Here is a 14,767-nt window from a genome sequence, read left to right on the forward strand (position 1 = left end):
TGGCTGCAAAAGTTGAGAAAATTACATGTGAAAAGTTACTTTCTAAAAAAAAAAAAATGCAAGTTTCCCTGCTTTAAGCCCAGTCAATGTCCCGCCCCGAAGAGCTATTTACTCCACCGTGATTGGTTGGTTCGTCAGCTCCGCTCACATACAAAACACAGCACCAACATTAAACTTTCATGTTAAAGTGAGGGCCCCAAGATATCATCTTAGGGGCCACAAATGTGTTAAATTCAAAGGCCGGTGAAATGTATCCGGCACTCCATATTTGATTTTATTGATCTTAATGTCCCGATGTTATCTTGCGCTTATTTTTAACTTGTATAATTTTGACAAAATATATCATTATAAAGACTAAAATATTGAAAGTTATTTAAGGTTAAAGTTGATTTATTTTGGAATAATATTTTTATTCATAGTTATGTTAAAAAGTTATGTTTTTAAAGTTTGAAAAATGTACTTTTAGTGTCAAAAAAATGTTTATCCTGTTCGGCCCACGACCTAAGGTGTGTTAAGGTGTGCAATTGAGTTTGACAGCCCTGCTCTAAAGCCATAGCAAACAAGTCAAGGAGCAGTAATAAGGGGCTTATTTTGCCTGCCTGTTTGGCTACGCACCCTCTTGTTATAATGCGCCTCTGAAATCCCATTTATTCCGCTCCAGGTTGACAAATGCAGCCTTTTATTGAAGAAAATCTAAATTGCAAAGAAAACTAATTGAAGCTAATGGCGTCTGGAAGGGTGTGTTCATGTGTCGTTGTACCTCTGTGGTGTTTTGTGTGATCACTGGGATAATCCAAGCGTGCCTTCATTTGGGATAAACAATTACCGGAATCAAAGGCGAGTGCTCAGGACAACAGAAGAAAGACCGAAAGAAGAGAAATGGCAAAGATGGCCAACGCAGCATTTCGGAATTATGTTAATCTAAATGTAATAAAGAGATAAAAGACCCCATTTTCTCCCCCCTCCCTACACATTGCTGAATCATGGCTTAAAATGGGACCATATGCCCGGCGAATCCGTGCCTAAGGTGACCTTGAAAGTATTAGGATTTAATATGATTGACCACACAGTCTTAGCCAAGGATTAACGTGCTGTTGTCCGTATGCTCTCGGAAAATGGGAGACATCATGCTTATAGGTATGAGGAAGAGGTGAACCGCATTGTCTGAATGGAACCAGTTAACAATCGAAACCAAAACATGAAGCGGCTCGGAAAAGTCAAAAATGAAACTATCCCAAACTCCCCCACCGCCTCATCCGCTCTGTCTCTCTTCATCCTCACGCTCAGGGTCAAGCATGGCTTTATAAATGTTATCTGATGCTGAGAGCTTTCCAATGCCCAGATTTGGCAGTGAAATTAATCTCTGACTAAAATATTGATGGCGCGCAGAAGCCATCAAGTGAAGCAAAGCAATCAGGCAATAAGAAGGGAGGTGCAGGCGTAGAAAAAAAAAAAAAAACAAGAAGTATGGCAGATAAGCACAATCAATCGGACGGCCTCACCTCAGGTTTAGCTGCTGGATGAGAGTTCAGTCCGATCGCAGCTACATTTCCTGTACGCCGCTGTAATGGACGCAATTAATCTTCGAATTGAAGTTTGACCTTTCATTAAGGTAATCCCGGAAATCTGTACGGGTTTTAAGGTTTTGTAGATAAAAACACACTTTTCCAATCAGTTTCCAATTACCCTGATTGAAATATCATTACCTTCGCAAAACTGCGGCTTTAATGAAGAATTTCATAGCACAAAAAGCATTCGTGCATATTTTACCGTGCAATAACTTCCCGGCGGCGGGCATTATCATTCCACTGGACAGGCTTTAATCCTCCACAATGACAGACACACTTTTTATTATACAGTATACAATGATGACCTTCTGCATTCACCTTCCAGGGTTTAGGGGAATAACACAAAACATGCAAGCGTTAATCTTCTCGGCTATGCTTCAATCCTCTGTAGACCCCCAGGGAATGTCACAAAGGCGCTGTCAAAACTGTGTAAACGTCCTGGCAAGTGCAGCAGAGAAAACTTCTACTGTTCAAATTTAAAATGCTGAGCTTGAGGAAAAAGAAGGAGAGGAAAGAAGTGCAAAAGAAGAATAAAAAAAAAGTCAGGTGTACATGTGTAACAGAGCCTGACAGGCACTCTTCGTGTGGAAAAACAGCATTAGTTCATTTCCCTCATTGTAAGTCTTCTTGTCTGCAATATTTATGTCAGCGGGAACAATAAAAGGAGGACAACCCCTGTTACCGGCGTGGAGCTAAGAATAGGTAGCCCTCTTTTGTTTTGTGAGGGAAAGAAGAAGAAGAAGAAGAAGTGGAGAAACTCCACTCACAAAACTGACCCAGATAAGAAATCTGAAATCTGGAGGGGCAAGCAAAACAGTCCACACAGACGAGGGGAAGACAGATGCGAAGAGTCGGGGAAAGACGGGGAAAAAAAGAACAGCTCTAAAAATTGTTCTCTTGACAAAAAAAGTTATTCGAGAAGCAAGAACGAGACGAGGATAAATATTTTAAGACACAAGCTCTGTCAAGGAGGAGGAAAGTGAAGAAACAAAAACACGCAGCTGTGGTGATAACTGAAAACGTGCCAAAGGGGAGTTTTTGAAAAATCTTTGCCCTCGTGCAGGATTTTCACCAAAATTTCCATGCTAACACAGAAAAATGTCCCACTCCAATGACAATTCGGTTTTTGGAGTACATTATTAAGTGTATTTTTCTTTATTTAAATCGTTGTGAATCAGGATAAAAACTATGGTTTCAAAAAGTTTGTAGCTGCTCCGCTCCATTCCAATGAATCCACTTGCAAATAAGTAGTGGCTGACATTTTTGGGGGGGAATCCCATGAATCACAGGATTCCCGTGGGAAGGTAGTCGTCCCTGCCATGAACCATTACGTTTCTTACAGTAGCGGGAACTAACCAATAAGAACGATGACCAAAAAACGGTAAAGGCAGAGCCAGTCTGTAATTTTCCAACATCTGCAATGTAACTCGATTGAAAAAATACTTGGAAGCCATCCATGCTTCTAGTCACAGTTTCCCGCTGAAATCTTAAGTGCAGTGGAGAGAAAAGTAAAGATGAAAGACTCTTCTGTTCAGGTCAGAGAAACATAAGAGTTGAATAACAGTAAATTTAAATAAAAATGAAGACTAAAATATAAGGGCGCGGGACTATTTTTTAAATATCAGTCTAGAAGCAGGACGGGATTACCCCGGGATCCCGCGGCAAGAGTTACGGTCCTAATATGATCGCCGGAGTCTTTGCGTAACTTTAAAAGTGCGACTGGAACCTCTACCGTCTCTCCGGCGCTTCGAATCTGTTTTGTTGGGTTCGCATGGAGCTGAGTCACACTAATTTTTGTGAAGTTGGGACTATTACAGCCTGAATCGTAAGAAATGGCGGGTTATCGTGTTAACCCACGTGAATTCAGAGTTTGCGAGGTCGGCCATTCCATAGCCAATGGGAATCATCTGCTGTAGATCGCTCCCGAGTTGTAACGCTTGCCGTGGAAACCTGGGATTAGTCTGTCGGAGTGGGACAGGACAGGAGTGAAAATCCAATCCCGTGTCATCCCCTATTGCAGTGATTCCCAACCACCGCAACGGGAAGTTTTAAACTTTCAAGTTTTGACAATCTTTTATTTTGAAAAATAACTAGATTCTCTCAGCTACAACTTTGATCACTTGGGCTGTAAATTTTGGTCAGCGGAACAAAATGACTAGGTGTGAAAAATCTCGTTTGGCTTTAAAAATCGACAAGATTCTCATATTTTAGTCACTTCATCGTTAATAGTAGCCCGGCAGCGTTCAACACAAGACAAGATATTTGTGGAGCGTTTCTTTGCAAATGGATAAGTCCAAGAAAAGAAGAACACATTGATAAACAGGTGACAACTTCAAGACAAAAAGATTAGTAGGAGTCCTACTTAAAAAGGGGATTTATAGCATACGGTGATTCCCACACATCGAGCCTGTTTGCATAATATTCTCAACAGTAATTAGCATAGTATGTGTCCAGAGTTTGATGCTCCACTGGTGTTATTATTTATATTAATCGATTTGCGTTGCAGTGAACACTATTTACTGGTACGCCGGTTCAAAACTGTACAACCGAATATTTCAGATTTGGCTTACCAATGATGTTAGGTTGGGGGAGAGAGTGTGAAAGTGCAGTAACTATATCTCCTAGAAAAAAGTACATGGACCACTATACTTTATGATTTTTGTAATATTTCTCAGCAACTAACATGTTATATTGAAGATACTGACGTGTTCTGCACGGATCCACCCCACTGTGCCTTTTTGAACCACAGCTCAGCTAAGTAAAGTCCGGCGTGTCCAAAGTGGCAGCTCCTCTTCCGCTCTCCTCCTCTCTTTGTACTAGAGAGGAGACTGTGACCCCGCCATGATGACACTGCTCCAGAAGAGATTATAGTCCCTGATGCTCTGCCGCACCAGCATTATGCACACACTGCCCTTTAACTAAGACACATGGGCCAGCTGCCAGCACTATATGGTCCTATCAGATCTGCCTGCTCACACTTATGAAGAAGGAATAACACAAACAGAGAAAGGCAGCAAATGACACATGTACTGGAGGACACGAAACTTCACAGGGAGAGCTTAGAGCACCTCGGAAAATACGTAATTATCCCAGTTTGTGGGGAAAAGACAGATGTGGTTTATTATACAGGAAAATCAATGAAAAGTCATATTCAGCCTATGTGGCTTTTAAAGGCTCAAATCAATACCAGTGGCTTTAGACTGAAGGTTCCAATAATAAGTGCTGCATCTAGCATTATATGGGAGGGTGACAACATAACAAGTATCCGTTGCTTTATATTACTGGATGTATGGAAAAACAATAATAATGCCAACTATGTGTAAGGCGTTAATGAATAACCTCAAGAAACCTGCCGATGTTTAAGTCAGCAAAGGCTAGAACTCACAAGTACACATCATACCTCCCTTAATCTTTATTTTATTAAGAAAAAGGTACAAACAAATGAAACTGAGCCCTCCTTTTCCAGCTATTCTAGAAAGACTTTTGGGATTCCTCAGACAGATTTTCTCCTGCTTGTTAGGATCCGTCAATGAGCCTCCTTGTAGTTGGGAAGCCCTTTTCACCTCCCAAAAACCGTAGTCGCATCTGCCCTCGTAGGTGGATGGGGCTGACAGGTGATCCGCACGAAAAATCAAGGTATATAGATCGGTCGGTGAGCCAGTAGAGCCAAAATTTTCATGCACTGTTTTTCTATGGACATGCTGTGGACGACAGGTCGTAGTGAACACTTAAAACTACATTTAGGGGTCAGCAAGGGTGAAGTACCCTTGAGGCCCACACGTCCAACTAATTGGATTTCTTAAAAAATGGATCGTACAATTGTTGGAAAATATTTAAGGACAAAATTCTGACATACTAATGATGCTGTTTTACGGTACCCTTACAGCACACTCTAGTTATTGGTAAGGTAAGGTCTACATACTGCTAAACACAGGGTAGTTATTCAGGTTTTTTATTTTTCAACCCTTTCAGTCCCTGCCCAACGCAAGGGGCCCTTTAGAGCTGTACTATACTTAGTAAATTAGGGAATCAGAGAGTAGTTTGTGTGGACATCTTACAAGTGTCCTACAAGCACTTGCAGCATTTACCATGGTCAGGTAAGAGACGGTATGTGCACCTCACTAATAATCACCAACATGTCAGAATTACATGCATTACCCTTACAAATGCTTCCCAATACACTCGCCAACAGTTTTACGATCCATTTTCATGGCGTCCCATTAGTTGGGCCTCAAGGGAACGGGATGAAACGTGAGCTACACTAAATTCTACGTTCACACGAGGCGAAGAAATGTTTGAGAGATCACCTTTAATGACAAGTCAGTATAAGAACACGTATACGAGTGTTTCGGGCTTCTAAATTCAAAACTATTGTGTGGCTACAACATTCTTATAATCTGTTTTCGGGCTCTACATAGAAAATGTGCGACGATTGTGTGGGCATCAAAAGTTAAACTATGGCCAATCGGGAATTCAGATTTGGTCGTTGGACTGTTCAAACCTCGGAAGAGCCAACTGTTTGAGAAGTTCCATGAGATTTGCACCGCTTCGGCATTTCGCGCCAAGCCTCTCAGATTAGTATCAGATGACAATAGTCAAGTGTGAACACCACATGCTGAAAGTCCGTTTAAGGTCCCACAGTCGGTGGGTTCTTCAACGTGCCACACATACCTGGTGTGCACATAGTATAAGATGCAGCCCAGGGCTCTAAATGTGGCTCTAGAGCCCCATGTGGCTCTTATGCTTTGACAAAAAAGGTGCAAACAATATGAATATATATATTAAATTAGTTGAGTTTAGCACATTCTAATACATGCTGCACCCTACCATCTAGTTGTTGTCATAATGAAAGAAAATGTCAGGTTTGGTTTTCTTGATTTTTAAATCAAAATCTGCTGCAGCATGGGGATTTTATTCAACACAGAGGCCACTTTATTTTGAAAGGATCTTGTATTTGCTGCTGTCAAAAGTAAAGACATAGAAGTTGTTACTTATAGAAAAATATCAAACTTTTTTCCAAATTAATAGCTAAATGGCCACCAAAAATAAGAATTGGTTTTGGTCTGTAAGAAATGGGGCCAAATGACTCTTTTGTTGTTAAAGGTTTCTGATGTAGCCGCTACTCTCTATGACCCTTGATAGGCCGAGACATCTAAAAAAACCTGCAGCACCCATACGAGTCAACCCCCCATTTGGGTGCATGTGACTTTTTGTTTTAGCATGACTTTTTAAAGTTACAAAACTGGTGTTATGTGTTTTCCAAGCACTGGCCGCTACGCGCTAAACTCAAAATGTGAATTAAAGAACCTTTTCTTACAATTCAACCCCTTGTTTAACACTAACATTAGTCTTGTTTTTATCCTTCCCTTGTTTGTGGACAAATCACATTTTCATTTGTTTTCCTTTCAAAAAATCTTGGCTCCATACTTGGAGTTAATGCCATCCCATCTAGAAGGTCGTAGTCTGATGAAGCCAAAAGGACCATATCGTCTGCAGAAATCAGGCACGGGTTCCTCTAAGGCCCCTAAAGCCTTCACTACTGAGCTGTGCCAAGAAACTGTGTGCAGATTCGTTATGAAAATGATTGTCGACAAAGGGCAATCCTGTTCAAATTCAGATCGGACTGGAAATTAGTCTGACTCACCCACCAGCTACCAAATCAAGCTCCTGTTCTATAAAACGCTTATTCCCAAGAATTGTACTTTTTTTTTTTCCCAAACCAAAACTGCAATTCCACAAGTAGTGGTCCCCAAAAAACGATTTACGTTCCAAAGCCTGAGATTTTATGATGTAAATAGTGTGAATATGGTATTAAATACCTGATTATTTAAAGCCCAAATGAGCTTGCAGAGTCCCATTTCCACTAATCTGTCAAATTACACCCAGTACGACTTTGATCTTCATTTATTTGCCAAAGTAAAACGACTTTAATAGAATTTCCCAATACGAGTTTGAAAAGGTTCTTATGTCAAAGAAGGTAGAAATAAATGTCCCCACGCCTGCCTCGGTATAATGAGACTCGTGATCTCAGAGACTGCTTGTCTTCCTGCCACCTGGCTGACCCCGGTAACACAGCTGCTCTCTCCTCACATCTCGTCAAGTTTGAGGGAAATATACCAGATAATTGAACAAGTTGACCCCCTCCTGCCTCTAAAATAAAAGCGCTTTTTGCCTAAACTTTTCTCTGATTGTCGGAGAGTCTGGAGGTGAAGTTCAACGGCGATCTCCAGAATAATTTGTTTTAATTCAATAAAATGCTCAAATAATTAGAATGATTACTTTTTAGTACCAAAAAAAAATTGAATTTAAACAGTGTAATTGCTTTGGTTTCATGGAATAATTTGAAATCTCTTTATTCATTTCACAGTTAGGGCAGCAAGGTAAAACATTTAATGTCACGCTGAGCTGTGAAAAATAATTAAACCATTTTCTTACACTCCCAAGTCAAAAGTTAATAACTACCATCAAAAGGATGTGACAAAAACAATCAGAGGAATATTTTAAAAGGCAGTTTCAAATTTTATTTTGAAAGAGTCACTAATAATTTCCTAATTAAGCCTCGTCTTATAGTTGTGTGAGGTCAATATGTCCTCGAATAAAAGAAGATTTTATTTTATTTGCCCCATTTCTTCCAGTTAGCAATACTGAATTCTAAAAAAATTGATTTACACAACATGAAGTATGAGTGTAATAACAGTAGAAATCAGAGACTGGAAGTCTGAAACAAAAACTTTATGAGGAAAGACAAGAAAAAAGAAGAAACAGAAGCCAGAAACTCCGAGCCTTCTGAAGAAATAAGATGTAAGAAGTCATTAGGGATTGTTTTATCCATCTCAGATGCAGCAACAAACCATCAATCGTCTCCACAAAATTGTCCCCAAATCTGACAGCACTCAGAAAAAGTGGTGCAGTGACGTCTGTGAGTTCTGTTGCAAAGAAAAAAAAACTTAATATTTTTAGTTTTTTTATTTGTCATGACCTCACTTTAAACGTTAGTTCAACTTTTAACTGCACAGTCAGACAAAAAAACTTATAAACCACAAATCTTCTTGCTAAAAACGTTTTCTTTCGAAGGTTACTGAAAAAAATCTTGTTTAATGTAAAACCTCGTGTGTTGAACAGGTTTGTAATAAGCTAAAATCTCCCATGATTTTGGTATTTGGTTATATATGAGCACCACACACATCTTTGCCCTCATCTTTTGTTTGTTTTGATGACATTTAGGGAAAACTTAAAGACTAAGGGTTTGACATTTTCTTAGCAACATGTTGACAAAAATGACTTATTCAGTATTTATCTTATTCTTTATGTTCAGCCTTTTTTTTTGCCCGTTTGTCCTTCACGAAAAAAGAAAATGTTTACTTGCCCAGCTGCTTTATTTTTTTATTTTATTTTATTTTATTTTATTTGACTTTGAGTTCCCATCAGTCATCTGATTACATGCTAGCTACCATGCTAGCTACCATGCCAGCTAGCATCCCTCTGAACAAGCTAAGTTGGAATCCGCTCACCTTCAGAGACCTCTCAGTACCTCAGGAAACATGCTATGGTCATACTATGTCATATTAATGTTTTAGTTCTCTTTTTCCTCATTGTTAATGACAATATTTATGTTACAATACAAAGAGATAGATTTGGTTAAAAAAGCTTGATTGATTTAGGTAAATGGGGCAGAGAGACCAAGTTTTCTTCTTTCTGTCCCTTTTTATTTTAACCAATGACAGGAGTATCGTGATGTTTTTCTGTTGTGTTCTATGAAAAAAAATAAATAAATATTTGTTTAGTGAATAAGTCTCAATTTTTTGTTTTTGAAAAAAAAAACCTTGCATTTAGTAATCTTAAATTATTTAAATAAAACAGTTGCAGTAAAATGGAAATGTATTAGATACTAACCTATATTATTCCATGGCCTCTACAGTTTTTCTTAAACATTCTTAGTTTTAGAAAGTTACTATGGTGACAAAAAAATTCTTTTGGGGAAAAAACAAAACTTTAATTTATTTAATGTTGAACTTTTTTTTTTAAATAAAACTGTCTCAGTGAAATGGAAATGAGTATTTTTGTTTTGCTATTTGACTATGTATTGATCATTTTTTTAAATCAGATATTGCAGATTCTTCTCATTTCGTGAAGGGCTCATCAGAAAAATGCCACAACATAAAAACACATTTGATTGTAGTTTGTCTTAAGGATAAAAATGTAGCTATGTAACTAGAATGCATATTTTTTTCCCACTTAAATTATTAACCCCTAGGGGGCTGTGGACAATCGTAAATGAAAGGCTCTATTTTTGGCACTTTGCTCTGTGCGTCATTCCACAAGCAAAGGAGCTGAGGAAGCGTGTTTATGTGTGTGTGTTTATTTTAATCTAAAGAGACTCCACCCTGCAGGCAACAGCTCAAACCTGCTGCTGTCACCCACCAACAATAAGACAACATCTGATGAAACCACGACATAGAGCTTCTGAAATCATTTTTTTTTAAATAAAACAGAACTCATTCATTACTTTTTTTGGCCTGAGAGACTAAATTGGTTGTGACACATACAAGCATCAAAATAAAGACGTAATAAAATGTAACAGAGTTTGAGCGGGCAATGATTCATAATTACATAACTGCAACGAAATCCCTGTGTGGGCAACGTGCACACACCAGTGGTTTGCTCCTGTAGTGTGAACGCGGTGCATGCTGTTGACAGCGTCCTCGGCCGTGACTGCAGAGTCTCATGAGATGACAATGATCAGAAACGCTTAATGATCCTACATTCTTGGCAAGCTGGTAATTAAATATCAGCTTCTAGCAAACGCTTGTAACCGTAAGTTCAGCCTCTACACCCTCTAGGTCTTGTCGCTGGTTCTAATACACCAAAACATTAACTACTTTGTTTCTTGCAGATCCAGATCAGAGGAAACCACTTCGAGGCCCTTGGCTTTAGTGGATGGATGCCGATGTTCAGGTCTCGCAGAACTGGTCGGGGAAATGAAACGGAAAAAGTCAAAAGACAGATTCAATGTCGGGATGAGAATTGGATGGGTAACAGTGCATGCTGTTGGGTAATAAAGGGAGATAGGGCATGAATTGCAAAGGCTCATAATTCTTTAGAGGCCTATTTATTATTTTTCATGGTTTTTGATGAGATGAGGCCTCAGGTCAAAACATGAACGGGTCCTTTTTTGTGTTGGAATGCCAGTTCATTAGACGTGGGTCCACTCATTGTTAATGCACTAACCGATATATTGCTACACTACACTTTCGGAGGTATGGATTAATGCAGATTGGGAATGAAGCACTGAGGCATGCAAACTTGTTAGGACAACTGGCGGAGGATTTCAACAGGCACATTCATTTATGCCGTTTCAATCCCTCCAGAGCAGTAAGCAGCCATGCTAACTGTGGCTTTGTATAAACACCAGCTGGCATTTTAGACACTCCGCTCTGTGATTGGAGCTGAAACGTCCCCTGTCACTGGTTGGGAGGGATTTATCAATCATGGGCTTTCTTGCTGCAGCTTTTGCTTACTTGGGCTTCAAGCATGTGGTGAAGAAAACTGGGAAGTTAATGTAGATGTATAACAGAAAAATAAATGAAAATGTAGAAAATATTTAGGGAGAAAGAATGTGACAATAGGTTTTTGTGAGAAAAAGAATTAAAGGAAGCAATTTACAGAACGTTTTAATGGCAAACACCTCTGATTTGAGGCATAACCTATTTATTTAGAGCTCATAAACATGCATTAAGTCATGCATGATGATAGTACAGATACAAACCGCTAAACCAGGTAATACATTGAGGCTATGTCAAGTATAATTGCAATTCAATTCATTTTTCCACACAAGAAAAGCAATTCATTTGGAGGTATTTTCAAAAGGTAGCAGAAATCATGCATGACTGATCTTAAAAAAAGCACATATTTATGATAAAATCTATTGTCTAATGCAGATGAACCATTTAGAAAAATCTGATTGTGTGCAGAAAAAAGATGTAATCCTCGGCTGATAAGAAACACAAAGAGCCACTGGCTTTTCCACTTCTAACTGGATAATCTTTGCTTCGCACACCTCCTCATTGACTTCCTTTATCTCCGCCTGCTAAAGATCTATACCTCAGGAACACACTTATCAGAGTTATAACTTTTGATCACCATTAGCTCAAATACATTCTTAAACCTAACGGAAAAATGTTCAGACGCATCAATGATTGGCTGTACTTGAGTGATTAGACAAAACATGCTTTCGCTTTCACTGCTTTAATGAAGTCCTCTCTGTTCCAGTCAATGAACTGCAGACCAATGCAGGGGCGGACTTACAATCAGGCAAAGGAGGGCGATTGCCTATGGTTCAAGATGAACATCTAATAAAAGTGTCTAAAACAAATACTACGCCCGTTATTTTTATTAGACAACAGTTTTAAACAAAAAATGTGTTTAAATGTCATTTTTCAATAAAACATCCACATTTTCTCCATCAGAACACAGAGGAGTCATAAATAAACGTCGTAAAATGTCCGTATTGAGTCGATGACGTCATACCCGGCGCTTATAAAAACGATAGAGAAGTAGTTAACATGGCGTCAATCGATTTTAAAATCCAGAGCACTACTTTTTAATAGTTAGGAATTCAAGAGGGAATCCGGACAGAACCCTAAGATTCTGTGGTTTTTGGCTCCTGCTGTCCCTTTGTCCATCCCCCGTTCTTCTGCTCACCTGGTAGGTGTGGCCAATGCTCCTTAATTGGCACCTGCCGGCTATTTAAGAGGGAGGAGGCCTCACGCAGACAAACACAACGACAAAAGCCAGAATAGAGTGATTTACAACTGGAATGATTCTCAACGGAAATTTTTTTTTTACGTTTCATTTTCATTGGCGCTCCTAGCTTGAAGCTTTTAACTTTAACGTGAGATGAAAAACTAAAAATAAAACTAACTATTGGGTTCTTTTTATTACTGTCTTGATTTGAAATAAAAACTTTATAACCATTGGAGCTGCTGGAAAGCTGCAAAGCTTTTATTTATGGGTCAAAGCTTCCAGCTAGGAGCGCTAATAGCTTGAAATTGAATAAAACTTTTAAAAAGTTAGTTATGCATTTTTGTGCTGTTAATCTTCCGGTGTAAATTACTTCCATTGTGGCTTAACAAAAACACCAGATATAACTATTCATAGTTAACATTGGGCTGGTAAAAGACGAGTTTGGTTAATTGAAGAAGATGAGAAACAGTTACCCACCATCAACAACAACACCTCCCGCCTCACATATTAAATAATTAGCACTTGTAGACATGCCGGAACACACAAAACAAACAAAAAAAAATATTCAATTAATAATTGTTTTTAGGTTGTATCAGCATGGTCTTAATAAGGACCATCTAAGGTCTGCTTTCATATGTTCTGCATTCTGCTGTCCACCTCAGAATGGAGACAGAGTGCTTTCCTGTCACGCTATAAAAGAATTGGAATGCCCTTTCAAAAACAAACACTTTTGACCACCAAAACACGGACGCCACAAACCCCATTATTTAATGAATCGGTTCAGCCTCTCTGTATTTTTGTCTTCTCTGCCCACTGTATGATATTGACATTTGACTCAAAGTCTATTGATTCAGGCTGGGACGTGAATCCAAAATGACTTGAAAAGTCAAAGCAAAGTGGAAAAAAAAGAAAGAAAGAAAGTTTCCATTTATCTATTTTTTATTTACAAAAACTCCAATAGTAATAAGACAGAGCATCGTCATTGACACGACATTCATTTCTTCCATGTGTTTATTCATTAGCAGAGCAGCAAAGGTTTTAAATGGAAATAAAATAAATTAAAATACAGGGAACACAAGATAAATGCCTTCAAGGGCACGTTATGAAAGTAAATTCTGACTTCATTTAACAGCTTCTGCAAAGTATTTCACAAAAGCCACAGAGACATAAAAAGTTCCAGCTTTCCTCTCAACTGCTTTTCATGCAACAAATTCTCAGTAATTTTATGGCTGTTTTATTGTTCTCGGCCGCCTGTGTTTCTTTCACTTGGTTGACTGTGAACATCTCGCCGATTGAACAGGCTTGCAGCTCAATTGACTCCACATTGGTGAATATGTATAGAAATGAGTCTTGAATAATGTATTAGAATAGAATACATCAAGCAGTGGAGGAGCTTCCATTGTCACACAGCTGCAATCTTTGATGTGAATTCAAAACCTTTGCCGTGTTTAAAAGAAGGAGTCGGAGCGTTTCATTGTCGTCCGCCTCACCTGACGGTGTGAAACACTGAATTCATAGAGCTAATGAACCCAAAGAGAATCTGCAGCAATCAGTGTGCTATATCTTAAATAAAAAGAGCAGGAGAGTGGGAAATCTCAAAGAACTGATAATGTGCTCCCATCATGCAACAGGAGCACGTGCACAGATAAGGAGCAACACGTGACAGCGATGTCCAAGGTTTGGATCAAAGACGGACCTGTGTGTTTGTTTTAGATTGAGGCTGCTCTGTGACCTGTTCAGCATGGAAATTACAGACTTTTCGCTTTGATTTCCGACTGCATACCTGAAGGACTCGGGGAGGCAGGGGCCCGCTCAAACCCGTTTGTTTAAACTCCATCAAAGGCGTCCTTTTGATATCAAAATTATTTGAAATCTTAAACCGATCGACATAAAAGGAAAACAAGTTCACCGTCAGTCTTTTTTTTTTATTAAAGAATCTGAGCACGAGAGTGTGTAGATGAAGAGAGATCATTGGGAAATATGCAAATCCAGATATGAATACAGATCAGGCTTCTCCACGGCATGAAATGAATACATTTACCTTTCATCTACATGCTAATGAACAACAATAGTGTTTTTTTTATCCTTTTTTTGCACTGGGAGCAGGGCATATATAGTATGATGCTTTCATTAAGCTTTTGTGCCCATCTGTTTGAAAATAAAATTAATATTTAAAAAGGAAAATATTTGAAAAAAATAAAACACGAGTTTTAAGACTGTTTGCCCTAAAAACATCACATAAAGACATTTGACCTCATCTACTAAAGACATCTAAAAAAGTACTGAGTAAAAAGTTAAAGACCAACTTGCATAATAAATTTCCGCACCGGATTATAAAATGCGCGTTCAATTAACGGTTAACTTTTAAAGAGATATTAGAAATAATTCTAGAACTTGTTTGTAACATGCTAGCCAAGTTAGAAGTGTTGGTCACATTAGCCATGCTGGCCACATCG

General features: G+C 38.7%; 1 long non-coding RNA gene across 6 annotated transcripts in view; it reads right to left on the reverse strand.

The window, feature by feature from the left end:
* LOC112158751 overlaps positions 1–14,767 on the reverse strand; it is a 354,072-nt gene that overhangs the window by 94,327 nt on the left and 244,978 nt on the right. The window contains exon 4 of one of the 6 annotated variants that reach the window (XR_004947103.1): positions 10,403–10,534. The exons of the other annotated variants lie outside the window; for them this stretch is intronic. This is a non-coding gene — a long non-coding RNA (uncharacterized LOC112158751). Of the gene's footprint in view, positions 1–10,402; positions 10,535–14,767 lie in introns of those variants that run through there. 6 annotated transcript variants of the gene reach the window in all.

Source organism: Oryzias melastigma, linkage group LG23, assembly GCF_002922805.2.
Source record: "Oryzias melastigma strain HK-1 linkage group LG23, ASM292280v2, whole genome shotgun sequence".
Lineage (NCBI taxonomy): Eukaryota > Metazoa > Chordata > Actinopteri > Beloniformes > Adrianichthyidae > Oryzias > Oryzias melastigma.